The 19,508-nt window shown below is 36.5% G+C and overlaps 2 long non-coding RNA genes across 7 annotated transcripts; one reads left to right on the top strand and one right to left on the bottom strand.

Annotated features, from left to right (window-relative positions):
• Positions 1-470: 470 nt before the first annotated feature.
• Positions 471-12,024, bottom strand: LOC127084145 (uncharacterized). Its single transcript, XR_007788638.1, has 2 exons — positions 11,841-12,024; positions 471-863 (listed from the first exon to the last, which is right to left on the bottom strand). It is a non-coding gene; the product is annotated as an uncharacterized LOC127084145 (long non-coding RNA).
• On the top strand, positions 754-13,566 carry LOC127084143 (uncharacterized). 6 transcript variants are annotated; one of them, XR_007788637.1, is made up of 3 exons: positions 754-901; positions 1,045-1,161; positions 13,370-13,566. It is a non-coding gene; the product is annotated as an uncharacterized LOC127084143 (long non-coding RNA). The 6 variants fall into 6 exon arrangements; XR_007788636.1 differs by lacking the exon at positions 13,370-13,566 and adding an exon at positions 12,436-12,869; XR_007788633.1 differs by lacking the exons at positions 1,045-1,161; positions 13,370-13,566 and adding an exon at positions 12,022-12,302.
• The last annotated feature ends 5,942 nt before the right edge of the window (positions 13,567-19,508 follow it).

Genomic DNA, 19,508 nt, shown 5'->3' with positions numbered 1-19,508 from the left:
GTCATTTTAATTTTGTTCTTTCGTCAAAATAGTCAGATTGAATAGATAGAATTTTCCATGTTATTATTTTAAGTTTATCATGATTGTTATTTGATTCAATTGATTTAAATTGTTTTAAATCGATTAAATCATCTAAAAAAGGCATTATATGCATTTTGATTTATTTAAATAGTGTGTGTTTCTTTGATTCAATCCAAGCCATCGGTTCAAATTAATCAGTGGCCATTATTAGCCATCCATATTTATCCCATTTATCCAATCAAAATTAGGATTTAATTAATACTATTATTTAAGAAAATTTGAAAATAAGTAAAAAAATTCTCTCTCCAATACATAGCTTCCAACGGTAAGATGGAAAAGAGAGAAAAAAAGCTTCCAACGGTAACATGGAAAAGAAATAAATAAAAGGACACGTTATCCCTCTCTCTTTTCTCCGAGACTCTCACTCCATTCAGTACCTCACCCTCTCATATCACTCACTTTCCACAATGAAAAAGAAGAAACAAAAAGAAAAAGTCTCTCCTTTTCACGTTGGGGGAACCTCCTTCGTCTTCCTCAACAGCTCTCACCACCATAAACCACTGGCGAAACGCTCCAACAACACAAACCTTTCACCGTAACGTCGCTCCTTCATTTTCCTATTTAAAATCCAACAACCATACCCCACAACCTCAATCTTCCTCATCCATTGCCGACCGTCATCAACCGCCACAGCCGCCAACATCTACACCGCGCTCACCATCTCCAGCCGCGCGTTCTTCCTCACCATCTGTCGACCACCGAATCGCCGGCAAAACCTCTCAACATAACCGCTCAACACCCTTCTTCTCCACTTCGACCGTCGAAATACTCCTCCGATTCACCTAACATCTTCCATCACTTTAACAAGCGTAATCTCACTGTGAGCAACTCCACTCAGCCGCTCCTTTCCTTCAACAGAAGCTAAAGTCATCTTCTCCAATTCAACACTGTTTTTTGTTTTGCTTTCAAAATTGGGAAGGTTATATTTTTTTATTCTGCTTGGGTGTTATCTCTTTTCTGCAGGTTGAGTTTAATTTACTAACCTGATCGGGATACCGCAAGGATGTGATTCAATTAGATGTCGCGATGTACACGTTTCAGTTATGATTTGTTCCTCTTTGGATCGCCGCTTCGGTTACGGTACCAAGTTTATTACATTTCTCATAATTCATATATATCTTGTGATAAGCTAAAAGTTGTGATTGAATTACAAAGTCAAAACTTGTGCAGAATGAGCATCCTGCTGCTGTGGAACAATAGAAATATTTTGTTTTAATTTTAGTATATATTTTAAAATTGGCTCTGCACTATTACTGTTAAATTTGTGCAGAATGAAGTTCCATCCCTGTTTTAAAAGTGATCAAACCAACATATAAAACATTGTTAAATTAATGAAACATTTTCTTATGAATTTTTTATGATATTCTCTTTATCAAGTATCAGTGCTAGCATCGGTGAGGTCGCCGAAATATCATTGTTTTCCTTTGATAAAATGTTGATGTTGCTGCTCCGAATGAGTCTGAGTTGTCGTCTACGGCACTAGTTATTTTTTTGGATCAGTGATGACATATCCATTGTTACGGTACAAATCAATTTAAATTTGTGGCATAACGTTGAATCTTTCATTTTCATAACAGTACTGGATATATTTGGGATAGGTTGTGTTTGGGGTAATTTTTTGGTTCCATCTTAGATATGTATTCATTTTGCTTTGAACTCTGCATTGCTTATCTTAGTTATCCTTCTGTAGTAGGATGTACCAGTAATTTTCTTTTCTTTTCTTGAAGTGGCTTTACTTGGTTTTTTTTTTCGGTTGCAATTACTATTCATTTTCAATTCAAATTATTCAGTGATTGGTATTATGTTTGTATGTTGGAATTCTAGTAATCCTGTAAATAATCATAATGTGTTCTATTTTTCCTTTGCACTATATTATATCTATTTCGGTTTCAACTTGATTACTTTGCGTATCGGCTACATTATGCGTTTCAATCACGAATGCTTGTATGTCAAAGTTTTGTTTTGAGTTATATGTTGGATTTTTAATGACATGGTAATGATCCTGTAATTATGATAATTACGCGTTCTATTTTACACTGTATTGTGAGTTTTGATTACATATGTGTTTCGATTGCGTATCCATTTCGGTTATAGTTTTGTAAATTACTGATAATTCTCTTTTGTTGATTCTGTTAACTCTATTTTTTACAAGATGATTAAGTGATTGTTGTTCCCACTTGTTTAACTGATATGGTGAACTAAGTGTATAACTTACAGGATATTTTTATGCTTGTAATGCTATCCATAGTTTTGACAATGTTGAAATTTTGTGCTTTAAAATTTAAGTTCTTTTCATTAAAAGCCAACACTTTTGTTTTGCTGCACATTTTAATGGTAGGGCTGCTATAAAATTTCATTAGCTATGACTTTTGGGCGGTTATCGTCGTTTGACATAAAGGTTCATTGTATGGTGTAAACCGTGACAGTTTAGATTTTCCTTTAAAATAGTAGCATAATATGCACATTGCAAATAATTAATCTTTTAGTAATAAATATCATGTAAATATTACATTGAGTAGTTTTGGTGTAACCTCAGCATTTCATTTATTTATTTATTATTTATTTGCATTAGTTAATTGATTAATTAAATTATTAGTTAATTAGATTAATAAATTATTGTTAAATATATTTTTTGATTACTCTGATTTTATAGTACTTATTAGTAGATCAATGTCTACCCATGTCCATGCATGCAAGTAATCGTTTTTATTTTCACCATCAACTTTTTTTTAAAACAACTTTAAACCAAATCAAATTATTTTTCACTACTGTGACGAATACCAATTCAACTCTCGATCCGATGTCGGTTACGTTATTTAAAATTAATTAAAAAGTACCTAATCACGATTAAATACCATTTCATAATTTGGAAATAAAAAAGGGATGGTTTTGAGTTTTCAACTCCTCTCCTCGATTATTCGAATACGAGTTCTCTTACTCGGTTAGTCGAATAATCGTCATTTCTAAACCCACTTAAGCATGATTAAATCAAAACATTCTTACAATAAATAAAAATGTGAAAATGGGGATGGTTTTGAGTTTTCAACTCCTCTCCTCGATTATTTGAACACGACTTATCTTACTCGGTCAGTCAAATAATTGTCATTTCTTTACAAACTTCTAAACCCTGATTAGATCGAATTACTTTCACAATAAGCTAAATAAAAAGGGAGTTGACTTTGAGTCTTCAACTTCTCTCCTCAATTGTTTGAATACGAGTTCTCTTACTCGGTCAGTCGAACAATTGTCATTTTTCCACCAACTTATGCCATAAGTCAAATCATTCTCAATCAAAACTATACGAAAAGGGAGATGGTCTTGAGTTTTCAATTCCTCTTCATCGAATTCTTGGATATGAGTAGTCTTACTCAGCCATTCAAGTACTTGTCATTCATTCTAAAAATACATCCACCATATACATAAACTTAGTTTTATAATCACTTAGATGAAAGAGAAAGTGGTCTAGAGTTTTCTATTCCTTTTCCCGATTATTAGGATACGAGTTGTCTTACTCGATTATCCGAATATTCGTCATCCATTTAAAACACCTTAATTATTATCAAATCCTTTCTATAATTAAAGATGAAAAAGAAAGTGGTCTAGAGTCTTCTACTCCCTTTCCCGGCTGTTAGGATACGAGTTGTCTTACTCGACTATCCGAGTAATCGTCATCCAACCAAAATACCTTAACACATCAAACCTATCCTTTCTCGCCCTCGTGCGATCGAAACCAATCAAACAAAAAATCCAACATATTAATCCAACTTGTCACCCTCGTGTGATCAAAACTCTTTTAAGAAAGAACACTGTTTAATCCTTTCTAATGCGCACAACAAACTAGTGCTTAAGCCTCCGCCGAGAGTAGACAAGCCAACGTTTAGCCTTTAGGATGCGATCTAAACAGTTGTTCATTAAAAGACACCAACCAACCGTAGTTTCCCGAACTACGAATGCTCTGATTTCCTTATTATACCATAAGGATACGTAGGTAGGAGATTGCTGTATCTTCGCGAGCACACTAATAAAAAACCTCCCCTTTATCCTTTCTGAGGTTCCCATCCTTTTCTATTCTCAATATATTTATAACCCAAAAGATGACAAACAAACATAAATTAACACACGAAATACAAATTAGAACTAAAAGGTTCCCGTTGAGTACAACGGACGTAAGGGGTGCTAATACCTTCCTCTTACGTAATCCACTCCCGAACCCGAATATGGTTGCGACGACCATCATTCCATTTCCTAAAGGTTTTATCGATATTTTCCTATTCCTTCATTGGGATAAATAAAGTTCGGTGGCGACTCTGTTCGAACGTAATTTTTTCCGCGACCATCGCGAGGAATCGTATTTTTCGAGATGCGACAGATGGCGACTCTGTTGGGGACATAGCTCCAAGCAAAAGAGAGTGAAGCCTAATTTAGTTCAGTTTATGTATTACGTGTTAATCTTGCTTATTTGTTTGTTATTTTTATTCTGTTATAATTATTCTGTTGTAATTATTGTATTGTGATTTATTTATTATGTCTTATTTGGGGCTCTCTGTTAGGGGTGCTTTGTGAGATAGGCTCTCTACCCGAGTCTGAGAAAAACCATAAGATTAAGTTGGTGGTTGCGTAGTGGGCGCCCACAAGGAGTCTTCCTTGTTGGGAAGATACGAAGACCCCGCCTAGAGGAGATTCTCTTGAGATATTATTGCCCGACGAGTTTTCGTCACGGTGATAGTATTCTCAAGTTGGATCAATGACTCTAGGGACCTTTTAACCCATTATATCTGGTGGTTATGTAGTATCGGCCTGAAAAGTCCCAGACTTATTGGGTTAATACGAAAGCCCCAATCAGATGAGATCCCTTGGACGTATTATTACCTTACAGTAATATTTCCAACCTCGACCTATGACTCTGAGAGCCTTGTTAGAACCCTGGACTTGAGAGTCGTATAGTAGAATCCCCATGGAGCCTTCCTTGTTGGGACAATATGAAGACCTCACCTAGACGAGATCTTCTTAAGGATATTATTGTCCGAAGAGTCTTCGTCACGGCAGTGACGTTCTCAAGAAATATCCGTGACTCTAGGAACCTACCAACTGTAGAGCCTACCCATGGGGTTCCATTATTCAGAGATACCCGTCATTCACCCATTATTCTGATCCATCTTAGAACACCTTGAACTTGTGATCCTAAACATATCACTACACTCATACACATATCATTGCATTTGCATTCATCATCATACATTTCATATCATTTTTCACCAAAAAATAAATACAAAAAAACTCTTCCATCCTTTGTCCATAACCTGCAGTTGATTTCCCGATACTATTATCATACTTGAAGTAGCTCTTGAAATATCATGGATCCGTTGGAGCAAAGTCATATTGCATTGAGAGGAGATGTGGACTCGATGAAAAATCAGCTAGACCAACTTGTGGAAGCTATGACAGTTTTAGCAAACAGGAAGACATCCTCAACACTGGCAATTGTTGGACTGATTTGTTTCTATTTTTGCATTTATAGTTTCTTTGTTGTTAAAAGCTGCTTGTGTTTAATCATTGTTGTTTTTAATGGTAATATTGATGAAGTAATGATGCATGTTTTGAATTAATTATCTCGCATTCGCTCATTTTTCTTCTCTTATATCCAAAACAAAAATACATCAGTGTTTCTCCCATTCACTTTTCTTTATCATAACCTTTGTTTTAGCAAAGATTTGAGGGAGGATGACGAAAACAAGTTACCCATAATTGCTGACTATATGCTTTCGGATGAAATCCTACTGATGATGTACAGGCATTGTTTCAAATTCCCAAACACTGGAGAGATAAGGAGTTAATCCCTAGTCAACCAGTTCGAGCCTAGAAGTAGGAGTTTCTTTTGGATCTAAAAAACCTTACATTAAACCTGGGGCAGGGTAGTGTTCAGTTAATCTGACTATGCATTCAAATCACAAGACGAAATATCCTGTCTGAGGATCAACCACATGATATTCTTCGCACACATCCTGAAGTGTCGAAGGAACCTTGCAAAATCCAAAAGTTATGTTGGTTGTTCTCCGAATGACCAAATGACTTGGCAGTCACATTCTAAAAAATGGAATCAATAAAAAACCCGCTAAGTCGATACCCCAAAAGGAGACTTAGGCAAAAATAGGGGCAATCCCGATGGACTAAAGCTTCAAAAAGCGGTCCATGCAAAAGTTAGGGATCAAAACAAAAATCAAAGGAGGTCACGAAAACCCTCAACAGAATAAAAACAAGATTTAGTGACTACCATATCCAAATCAAAAGGTCACCAATATCCATGAAGAGCAAAATAAAGTGTCTGTCATTTCAAGAGATCTTACACCTGCAAACTCTCTTAAAGGTTGAATGTGTATGTTGAATTAATTGAGCGTAGGATTGGAGTTCATGGTGAAGAATGGGTGAGTTAAAACAAAATTTGAGCCTGACATCCTTTGTTTCAAAAACCATGAACCAAGCCACGTTACAACCCTCAAAAGACCTAATTGAGGTAGGGTTATTTCCGAAATCATATTACAGCAAAGTTGCGTAAACTGACTCCTAAAGATTTGCTAATATTCAACATCAATGTCATTATTCCCGTTGTGTCTTTCACACTTTAAATTGCTAAATCAGCATTACATTTGGACTCATGGTCCACTCATCACACAATATCATATCATTCCAATAAATGATTTTTTCAAAACTTGCATGAATATCGCATTAAAATTACCATTTATGAGTGAACAATTTTAACTGCAAGACAGTACTTGACGTCAGGGAAATTCCAACAATAAGAAACAATCAGAGGAACTTGGACATTCGTTGGTGCTGATCCGAATCAAGACTACCTCACAACCCACGAATCAGGGGCATGCCACCTAAACATCAGTTGATCATAGGAAGATTACTCCAAGAATTGGCCAGTCTTAAACAATCTCCTAACATCTGTTAATAAATGTTCAAATCATTTCAAGAATCAGTTGATCCAAAGCAAATCATCTCAGGACTCTATTAACTAGAGGCAGATCACCTAGAGGTTCTGTTGGCCAGGGGCAGACCCCTTCAATGTTCAGTTAGGGTGAGTTAAGTCGCTTCAACGCTCATACCGGGGCAAGCTACCTCAAGAGCACAGAAAAGTCAATCACTCCAAGAGTCGGTTAACCAAGGATAAATCCTTTCATGGATCAAAATTTTGGGGCAAGCCATCTCCAAATTATGGTACAATTGCTTTCGAAATCCTTTCGAGGTAAACATTTTGCATAGACCCATCACATTGGGGCAAGATGAGCCATACAGGAGCAAGTCATCTCCCTGGCTTCAAGCTGTTCAAGCGAAAGCTTTTTCACACGTCATCAACTGCAGAGTTCAAGATGAGTGTCGGGGAATCACGCTATCTCCCCATAAAATAACCTTTTGACAAACAAAAACCTTTCTACAAAAAAACCTTTCTCTTCCAATACTCGCGCAGGGGCATTTTGGAAACCTTCCAATCATTACATAAATCATCATCATGCATTAGTCATATCGCTTTGCTCTAGCATAAAGCCATGCATATCATATCATTTATCATGCATAACTCCCCATAACATGAACCTGACATCAAAAAGCCTTGAAACACAAAATCTGGCACCAAAGCCCAACATCGCTTGGTCGTTTCAAAGTCCAGTTCTCGTCTGGAAATTTATTTCAAAATCCTGTTCCCGTCTGGCAACTTATTTCAAAAGCCCAGTTCCCGTCTGGCAACTTATTTCAAAAGCCCAGTTCCCGTTTGGCAAACCTTTTTCAAAAAACTAGTTCCCGTCTGGCAGCTTATTTCAAAAGCCCAGTTCCCGTCTGGCAAACTTATTTCAAAAGCCCAGTTCCCGTCTGGCAACTTATTTCAAAAGCCCAGTTCCCGTCTGGCAAACCTTTTTCAAAAAACCAGTTCTCGTCTGGCTATTTATTTCAAAGCCCAGTTCCCGTTTGGCAACTTATTCCAAACTCCAGTTGTCGTCTGGTAAATTATCTCTTAATACCAGTTCTCGTCTGGTAGGTCACCTATTTCGATACCAGTTCTCGTCTGGTAGTCAATTATTTTCACCAGTTCTTGTCTGGTAGCCTACTTTAAAAATCAATTCCTGTCTGATAAACAAAAACAAATTCAGTCCCGTCTGACATTTCAATTATTTTCACCAGTTCGCGTCTGGTAACATATCCTTCAAGTGCTGTCCTCATCTGACAGTTCAATCTCCTTCACCAGTTCTCATCTGGCAGTTCCCATTTAAAGTCCAACCTCATTGGCAGTCAAGAATTAAACCCTACAAAAACATCCAATTACCTAGTTGCATTCCCACATGCATCACACGAATCATCCATACATGGTTTCCCTACCAAATAGAAAATTCAAAAAAACACAGTCATATCAATCATCAGCATACTCATGCATAACACTCCCACAAAATGGGAATTTCAACAAAACAAAAATCATTCGCATTCCTACATGCACATCCCAAATATCCCCAACAATTACATACTTGCATGCATCTCATGCACCATCCCATGCATGGTATTCCCACCTAAAGTGGGACATCATACAAAAATCAAAAGTAAAATGTCAGGACATCATACTTACAAGGTCATACATGCATATCTTGGACATTCCTCATTTCCAAATGAAGTTATTACCCTACATATGCTCGTGAGATTATATCTCAGTAAATCATTTTTTTCGACTTTACGATTAATAATGATATTCCCAGCAATTTTCTTTACAATCATCGCTCCCTAAGCAGAGGTTACCCTAAAAAGTCTCTTATGAGCTTTTTCCCCTGCAGAGCATTTCCAATATGTCTCCCTCAAAAGGAGTCTTTTCTTAAAGTTCCCCCAACAGACGAATATTCGAGATACTGCTTCATTTATCTGAAGAATCTCATTTCTCTGTTAGAGATACTGCTCTAATATCCTCGGAGAGTCTTAGATTCAATTAAGGTATTTTTCCCTTGCTGGAATATCTTAATTCTATCATATAAGATGCTGTTTCGAACCGATACAGAGAATCTCATTTTTTACTGTTTGAGATACTGCTTCATCAATATGAAGAGTCTCATTTCAGATTTTTTAGAGATACTGCTCTAATATCCTCGGAAAGTCTTAGATTCAATTAAGTATTTTTCCCTTGCTGGAATATTTTAATTCTATCATATAAGATGCTGTTTCGACTCGATATAGAGAATCTCACTTTTACTGTTTGAGATACTGCTTCATCAATTTGAAGAGTCTCATTTCAGATATTTTTTTAGAGATACTGCTCTAAGTATCCTCGGAAAGTCTTAGATTCAATTAAAGTATTTTTCCCTTGCTGGAATATTTTAATTCTATCATATAAGATGTTGTTTCGACTCGATACAGAGAATCTCACTTTTACTGTTTGAGATACTGCTTCATCAATTTGAAGAGTCTCATTTCAGATTTCTTTTTGAGATACTGCTCTAGTATCCTCGGAGAGTCTTAGATTCAACTAAAGTATTTTTCCCTTGCTGGAATATTTTAATTCTATCATATAAGATGTTGTTTCGACTCGATACAGAGAATCTCACTTTTACTGTTTGAGATACTGCTTCATCAATTTGAAGAGTCTCATTTCAGATATTTTTTTAGAGATACTGCTCTAAGTATCCTCGGAAAGTCTTAGATTCAATTAAAGTATTTTTCCCTTGCTGGAATATTTTAATTCTATCATATAAGATGTTGTTTCGACTCGATACAGAGAATCTCACTTTTACCGTTTGAGATGCTGCTTCATCAATATGAAGAGTCTCATTTTAGATTTTTTAGAGATACTGCTCTAGTATACTTGAAGAGTCTTAGATTCAATTAAGGTATCATTCCCTTATTCGGAATATCTTAATTCTATCATATAAGATGTTGCTTCGATTCGATACAGAGAATCTCATTTTGCTGTTTGAGATGTTGCTTCATCAATATGAAGAGTCTCATTCATTTTTAGAGATACCGCTTTAGTATCCTTGAAGAGTCTTAGATACGATTGAGGTATCATTCCCTTGTCGGAGTATCTCGATTATATCATATGGGATACTGCTTCATTGATACCCAGAGAATCTCATGTGTTCAAATCAAGACGATGTTCTGCTAATGCTCGGAAAGTCTTAGGTACAGTTGAGGTATCATTCCATTGTTGAAAAATCTCACCCATGATATCCAAGATATTGTTCTGACGATTCCCAGAGAGTCTTAACTGTTTCATTTTACCTTTTTGATAATTTTTCTTATTATATTTCTCACTGCATTTTCTTTTTTGCATTTCTTCCTTGCATTTCAAAGGACAAAATTTGGGTCTTTTCATATTTAATTACTTTCCACTACGAATGTATGAAGACTGCTGTCATTCTTACCTTCTGGTTCAAGTTAATTAAATAGGGGCAGCTGTCATACCCCAATTTTGTCCGGCCATATTTAAATTTTCGTAAATCTGATTCCATTTTTAATTTGCATCATACGCACAGCATGACATGCATTTCATCATGAGTAAAACCTAAAATATCAGTCAGAATAAATTCTTGAAAATACAGACAAATCGGTTGAATCTTTTCTCAAGTACGGACAAAATCAGCAGATAAAAAGTTTCAAATTTAAAATTGCAGACGCCAGTATTATTAACCTACGGTTCATGTAGTTTAAACTGGTGTGCCCGTTATATTTTTCAGCGACTGTTTCAGTTGCATTTTGACCCGCCTGAGTCTTTTAACCGGTGCAAATTTATTTCAGAATTTAAAGAAACGTTGTATTTTTTCAATAAGTATATTTCACACTGATCATTTTCATGCATCCGATTTAATTTTCGAGCAAATTTTCGCCCAACTTTTATTCATTTTTAGTCATTTTAATTTTGTTCTTTCGTCAAAATAGTCAGATTGAATAGATAGAATTTTCCATGTTATTATTTTAAGTTTATCATGATTGTTTAAAAAGTTGTGAATTTTATTTGATTCAATTGATTTAAATTGTTTTAAATCGATTAAATCATCTAAAAAAGGCATTATATGCATTTTGATTTATTTAAATAGTGTGTGTTTCTTTGATTCAATCCAAGCCATCAGTTCAAATTAATCAGTGACCATTATTAGCCATCCATATTTATCCCATTTATCCAATCAAAATTAGGATTTAATTAATACTATTATTTAAGAAAATTTGAAAATAAGTAAAAAAATTCTCTCTCAAATACATAGCTTCCAACGGTAAGATGGAAAAGAGAGAAAAAAAGCTTTCAACGGTAACATGGAAAAGAAATAAATAAAAGGACACGTTATCCCTCTCTCTTTTCTCCGAGACTCTCACTCCATTCAGTACCTCACCCTCTCATCTATCACTCACTTTCCACAATGAAAAAGAAGAAACAAAAAGAAAAAGTCTCTCCTTTTCACGTTGGGGGAACCTCCTTCGTCTTCCTCAACAACTCTCACCACCATAAATCACCGGCGAAACGCTCGAACAACACAAACCTTTCACCGTAACGTCGCTCCTTCATTTTCCTATTTAAAATCCAACAACCATACCCCACAACCTCAATCTTCCTCATCCATTGCCGACCGTCATCAACCGCCACAGCCGCCAACATCTACACCGCGCTCACCATCTCCAGCCGCGCGTTCTTCCTCACCATCTGTCGTCCACCGAATCGCCGGCAAAACCTCTCAACATAACCGCTCAACACCCTTCTTCTCCACTTCGACCGTCGAAATACTCCTCCGATTCACCTCACATCTTCCATCACTTTAACAAGCGTAATCTCACCGTGAGCAACTCCACTCAGCCGCTCCTTTCCTTCAACAGAAGCTAAAGTCATCTTCTCCAATTCAACACTGTTTTTTTGTTTTGCTTTCAAAATTGGGAAGGTTATATTTTCTATTCTGCTTGGGTGTTATCTCTTTTCTGCAGGTTGAGTTTAATTTACTAACCTGATCGGGATACCGCAAGGATGTGATTCAATTAGATGTCGCGATGTACACGTTTCAGTTATGATTTGTTCCTCTTTGGATCGCCGCTTCGGTTACGGTACCGAGTTTCTTACATTTCTCATAATTCATATATATCTTGTGATAAGCTAAAAGTTGTGATTGAATTACAAAGTCAAAATTTGTGCAGAATGAGCATCCTGCTGCTGTGGAACAATAGAAATATTTTGTTTTAATTTTAGTATATATTTTAAAATTGGCTCTGCACTATTACTGTTAAATATGTGCAGAATGAAGTTCCATCCCTGTTTTAAAAGTGATCAAACCAACATATAAAACATTGTTAAATTAATGAAACATTTTCTTATGAATTTTTTATGATATTCTCTTTATCAAGTATCAGTGCTAGCATCGGTGAGGTCGCCGAAATATCATTGTTTTCCTTTGATAAAATGTTGATGTTGCTGCTCCGAATGAGTCTGAGTTGTCGTCTACGGCACTAGTTGTTTTTTTGGATCAGTGATGACATATCCATTGTTACGGTACAAATCAATTTAAATTTGTGGCATAACGTTGAATCTTTCATTTTCATAACAGTACTGGATATATTTGGGATAGGTTGTGTTTGGGGTAATTTTTCGGTTCCATCTTAGATATGTATTCATTTTGCTTTGAACTCTGCATTGCTTATGTTAGTTATCCTTTTGTAGCAGGATGTACCAGTAATTTTCTTTTCTTTTCTTGAAGTGGCTTTACTTGGCTTTTATTTTTCGGTTGCAATTACTATTCATTTTCAATTCAAATTATTCAGTGATTGGTATTATGTTTGTATGTTGGAATTCTAGTAATCCTGTAAATAATCATAACGTGTTCTATTTTTCCTTTGCACTATATTATATCTATTTCGGTTTCAATTTGATTACTTTGCGTATCGTCTACATTATGCGTTTCAATAACGAATGCTTGTATGTCGAAGTTTTGTTTTGAGTTATATGTTGGATTTTTAATGACATGGTAATGATCTTGTAATTATGATAATTACGCGTTCTATATATGTGTTTCGATTGCGTATCCATTTCGGTTATAGTTTTGTAAATTACTGATAATTCCCTTTTGTTGATTCTGTTAACTCTATTTTTTACAAGATGATTAAGTGATTGTTGTTCCCACTTGTTTAACTGTTATGGCGAACTAAGTGTATAACTTACAGGATATTTTTATGCTTGTAATGCTATCCATAGTTTTGACAATGTTGAAATTTTGTGCTTTAAAATTTAAGTTCTTTTCATTAAAAGCCAACACTTTTGTTTTGCTGCACATTTTAATGGTAGGGCTGCTATAAAATTTCATTAGCTATGACTTTTGGGCGGTTATCGTCGTTTGCCGTAAAGGTTCATTGTATGGTGTAAACCGTGACAGTTTAGATTTTCCTTTAAAATAGTAGCATAATATGCACATTGCAAATAATTAATCTTTTAGTAATAAATATCATGTAAATATTACATTGAGTAGTTTTGGTGTAACCTCATTGCATTTCATTTATTTATTTATTATTTATTTGCATTAGTTAATTGATTAATTAAATTATTAGTTAATTAGATTAATAAATTATTGTTAAATATATTTTTTGATTACTCTGATTTTATAGTACTTATTAGTAGATCAATGTCTACCCATGTCCATGCATGCAAGTAATCGTTTTTATTTTCACCATCAACTTTTTTTTAAAACAACTTTAAACCAAATCAAATTATTTTTCACTACTGTGACGAATACCAATTCAACTCTCGATCCGATGTCGGTTACGTTATTTAAAATTAATTAAAAAGTACTTAATCACGATTAAATACCATTTCATAATTTGGAAATAAAAAAAGGATGGTTTTGAGTTTTCAACTCCTCTCCTCGATTATTCGAATACGAGTTCTCTTACTCGGTTAGTCGAATAATCGTCATTTCTAAACCCATTTAAGCATGATTAAATCAAAACATTCTTACAATAAATAAAAATGTGAAAATGGGGATGGTTTTAAGTTTTCAACTCCTCTCCTCGATTATTTGAATACGAGTTATCTTACTCGGTCAGTCAAATAATTGTCATTTCTTTACAAACTTCTAAACCCCGATTAGATCGAATTACTTTCACAATAAGCTAAATGAAAAGGGAGTTGACTTTGAGTCTTCAACTTCTCTCCTCAATTGTTTGAATACGAGTTCTCTTACTCGGTCAGTCGAACAATTGTCATTTTTCCACCAACTTATGCCATAAGTCAAATCATTCTCAATCAAAACTATACGAAAAGGGAGATGGTCTTGAGTTTTCAATTCCTCTTCATCGAATGCTTGGATATGAGTAGTCTTACCCAGCCATTCAAGTACTTGTCGTTCATTCTAAAAATACATCCACCATATACATAAACTTAGTTTTATAATCACTTAGATGAAAGAGAAAGTGGTCTAGAGTTTTCTATTCCTTTTCCCGATTATTAGGATACGAGTTGTCTTACTCGATTATCCGAATATTCGTCATCCATTTAAAACACCTTAATTATTATCAAATCCTTTCTATAATTAAAGATGAAAAAGAAAGTGGTCTAGAGTCTTCTACTCCCTTTCCCGACTGTTAGGATACGAGTTGTCTTACTCGACTATCCGAGTAATCGTCATCCAACCAAAATACCTTAACACATCAAACCTATCCTTTCTCGCCCTCGTGCGATCGAAACCAATCAAACAAAAAATCCAACATATTAATCCAACTTGTCACCCTCGTGTGATCAAAACTCTTTTCAGAAAGAAGACTATTTAATCCTTTCTAATGCGCACAACAAACTAGTGCTTAAGCCTCCGCCGAGAGTAGACAAGCCAACGTTTAGCCTTTAGGATGCGATCTAAACAGTTGTTCATTAAAAGACACCAACCAACCGTAGTTTCCCGAACTACGAATGCTCTGATTTCCTTATTATACCATAAAGATACGTAGGCAGGAGATTGTTGTATCTTCGCGAGCACACTAATAAAAAACCTCCCCTTTATCCTTTCTGAGGTTCCCATCCTTTTCTATTCTCAATATATTTATAACCCAAAAGATGACAAACAAACATAAATTAACACACGAAATACAAATTAGAACTAAAAGGTTTCCGTTGAGTACAACGGACGTAAGGGGTGCTAATACCTTCCCCTTACGTAATCCACTCCCGAACCCGAATATGGTTGCAACGACCATCATTCCATTTCCTAAAGGTTTTATCGATATTTTCCTATTCCTTCATTGGGATAAATAAAGTTCGGTTGCGACTCTGTTCGAACGTAACTTTTTCCGCGACCATCGCGAGGAATCGTATTTTTCGAGATGCGACAGGATGAAAATCCGGACTCAGATGGGGAAAATCCAAAGAGGACTCATCTGAAGAAACAACAGAATGAGGTATTACTGATTACTGGGTAATAAGCTCAAGGAAACATGTGATCAAAACACCGGTATGAGGGTGAGAGAACAACACGCTCGGGGAGAATGAATATCTAAAACCGGTATAAGGGTGAGAGATATCAAACATCCAAAATCATCTGAGGAAGACCTAAAAAGGTATATTTCGACTCAGGAAATCTGACTCCACAGGGGACAAAAAGTCATAATAGGGCGCAGAAAAGGAAGGAACACCAGGGATACCGGTTACTGGGTATATAATAGGTGACCAACCAGGCGTGAATTGGGGAATATTTCCAAGACACTCATCATCCGAAAGGAGGGCTGAAAAAGCAAACTCGATTACAGGATGGACATTCGATTCCATAAGGAAATACGAATATTACTCGTCTAGGGAAGAACAAAAGACTTCGACTGAAGAGCGCATGAGATATATTATCTATTACCGTCAGAACGTAGATAGTATACTTGTAACACCCCGATAAAAATAAGATAATTATTTAATTTAAGTTAATATTATATTTATTAATTTAATTAAATAATTGGAATTTTTGGATTATTATAATTATTATTATTATTGGAATAATAATTATTGGAAAATATATAAGTTGGAAATAAGGAAAAAGAGTTCCATTTTGGTAAAAAGAGTTTTCACGTGAAAACAGAGAAACGACTCAAAAAGAGGAAAAAGGGCAAAGAGGCAGAGCAAGAGGAAGAAGGTTGGAGAAGAGAAGAGCTTGAAGCTTAAAGATTCGTCGGATTAACTCAGGTAAGGGGGGTTTATCGTCGTTTAATGGGTATTATGGGTTAACATGTAATGGGTAGTGATAAGCCATTGATTTGACCCTAATTGGGATGTTGAATGCTGAAAAAATTGTGATGGATAAGTTGTGTTAAGACTGAAATTGACTCTGTAATTGGATGAGTCTTGATTTCCCGAAAGTGTAGCTTTTTACGGAATTGAAATCGGAGGTCCCGAAGTCCTCCAACGGCGGAAAATGCGGAGAATTCTGCATTCTGCTTCGTGTTAGCGCAGGAACAGCTTTCTGTCTTGCGTTAACCGGTTAACCCAGGGTGTTAACCGGTTAACACTGTTAGGAATTGTGAAGTATTGTTGTTTTGCTTGCGTTAACCGGTTAACCCAGGGCGTTAACCGGTTAACACTGTTGTGATTTCTGAGAAATTGCTGTTCTGTCTGCGTTAACCGGTTAACCCAGGGCGTTAACCGGTTAACACTGTTGAGTTTTGCCAGAAAGCGTGTTCTGTGTTGCGTTAACCGGTTAACCCAGGGCGTTAACCGGTTAACACTGTTGGAAAAGTGAAAAATTAATATTTTAATGTTGTGAACATAATTGGCGATTGGCCTATATCGGTGTGTGATATAGTAGGGATTATTTCCCGTTGTTTTGAGTAGGATGGGTATTAGTAGAGTGTGCTAATACTGTGACTGAATTATTTGGCATGACATGATATAATTATGTGATAAATATGCTAATGATGTGTGAAAATATGCATAATGTTGTGAATGTATATATTATGTATGTAATTGTGGATGACCTGTTTTATGGCTTAGAGTGTGAGCATATGTCCATTGTGGATTGTTGTTGATGTTGCATGCTAGGTGATTTGGCATAGCATAATGTGGCCTTTATGGTGGTAGCTAATTCCCATGGTGAGGAATTAGTGATGTTAGTTATTTTGGACTGTTGTTGATGTTTGCATGCTAGGTGATTAGCGTGCATAGCATGGCCCTTGGGGTGGTAGCTAATTCCCATGGTGAGGAATTAGTGATGTGAGTCACTAGGTCTCAAATGAGTGGGACTAGTGAGCTTGGTAGCCGTACCTGGATTTGGTCGGTGAAGTTGAACTATATGTTCACGAATAGTCGGTACCGCATGCATGGAGTCTCATTGCATAGTGTATGTATGGCGTATAATATGAATGGATGTATTCCAATATTATATGTGTGTTTTGTGTTGGTGTTGAGTATGAATTGAGATTATACGTGTGCTTTATGTTGGTGTTGAGTATGATGTTTGAGTTGATGTGCCGTTACTGAATGTGTGTTATGATTAGGGTGATGAAATGTGTTAAATTACTTAACATTGCATGATATTTTATAATGCTTATTATATCGATTGAGGAACTCACCCTTACAACTATTTTTCAGGTAACGAGCAGTGATTGAGTAGAAGCTAGTGCTTGGAGTCTAGTGTAGTCTCCTTAGTGGGTCATGCTCTGATAGATGTAACATCGGGACGGGATGTTTTACCTTGTTGAATAATTTTACATGTAATGTATTTCATGTTCTGCATGATTGATTTGATTTCTATCCGCTGCGTATTGTGCAAATGCTTTATGTTTTGAATTAATAAAAGAGCATGACAGTTATTATGGTGAATGGTGTGAAATGATTGTGTGACACCCTTAATTGCATAATTACTCTGATTGATATATTGCTATTTTAATTAAATATTTGGGGTATTTTAGAAGGGTGTTACATTAGTGGTATCAGAGCATAGTCGGTCGAGTCGAGTCATAATTATTCTGTTTTCCCTATACGGGATAGGTGTTGTGTAACCCTATCAGTACTTATTGTTTTATTTTGTTGGATTAACTCAGAATAGAGATGGCTGGAAGAGGTAGAGACGATGCTGCGATTGCTGAGGCTCTGGGTATGCTAGTTGGAGTACTTGGGGGAAATCCAAATGTTGTGGGAATGGGAGCTGCTCGTCAACTGAGTGAGTTCCAGAAGAACAATCCTCCAATGTTCAAGGGAGCATACGATCCAGATGGCGCTCAGAAGTGGTTGAAGGAGATTGAGAGGATCTTCCGAGTGACTGAGTGTGCCGAGAACCAGAAGGTCAGGTTCGGTACGCATATGCTGTCAGAAGAAGCAGATGATTGGTGGGTTGCTACCCGCACTGAGTTGGAATCTGCTGGGAATGCTGAGATCACTTGGGCTGTGTTCAGAGAGAGATTCCTGAGGAAGTATTTTCCAGAGGATGTTAGAGGAAAGAAAGAGATAGAGTTCTTGGAATTGAAGCAGGGCAACCGGTCTGTTACTGAGTATGCTGCTAAGTTCACAGAGCTGTCGAAGTATTACACTCCCTATGATGAGGCTACTGGGGAATTCTCAAAATGTGTGAAGTTTGAGAACGGGTTACGTCCCGAGATCAAGCAGGCTATTGGGTATCAGCGGATTAGAGTGTTTTCTGATTTGGTTGACTGTTGCAGGATTTTTGAACAGGATACCAAGGCCAGAGCGGAAAGCTATCAGCAGAGGGTTGATAGGAAAGGCAAGAATCAGAATGATCGTGGGAAACCGTATGCAGCTGGCAAAGGTTTCCAGAGACAGAGTGGAATGAAGAGGCCTAGTGGGGGAGACTCTAGTGCCCCTGCTAAGTGTTACAGATGTGGTCAGGCTGGACATCATTTCCATGAGTGTACCAGTAATGAGAAGAAGTGTTTTAAGTGTGGAAAAGGTGGGCACTTGGCTGCAGAGTGCCGGTTGAAGACTATGACTTGTTTCAACTGTGGAGAGGTGGGTCATATTAGCCCACAGTGTCCTAAGCCGAAGAAAGAGAACCAGTCGGGAGGCAAGGTCTTCGCTTTATCGGGTTCTGAGACTTTTGCAGATGATCGTTTGATCCAAGGTACGTGTTATATTAATGGCTTTCCTCTTGTAGCTATTATTGACACCGGTGCTACTCATTCCTTTATATCTTTGGATTGTGCTGTGAAACTTAAGTTAGAGATATCTGAGATGCATGGAAGTATGGTGATTGATACTCCTGCGAAGGGTTCAGTGACTACTACTTCAGTTTGTTTAAATTGTCCTTTGAGTATTTTTGGTAGAGACTTTGGAATAGACCTAGTGTGTCTTCCACTAGTGCAGATTGATGTTATTCTGGGTATGAACTGGTTGGTGTTTAACCGAGTTTATATCAACTGTTTTGATAAGACTGTGATTTTTCCTGAGAATGAGGAAGGAAAGAGTTTGTTTCTATCAGCAAGGCAGGTGAATGAGGCAGTAGTAG

The sequence above is a fragment of the Lathyrus oleraceus genome, chromosome 5 (assembly GCF_024323335.1).
Source record: "Lathyrus oleraceus cultivar Zhongwan6 chromosome 5, CAAS_Psat_ZW6_1.0, whole genome shotgun sequence".
NCBI classification, from domain to species: domain Eukaryota; kingdom Viridiplantae; phylum Streptophyta; class Magnoliopsida; order Fabales; family Fabaceae; genus Lathyrus; species Lathyrus oleraceus.
This window is presented reverse-complemented; position numbering and strand designations above follow the sequence as displayed.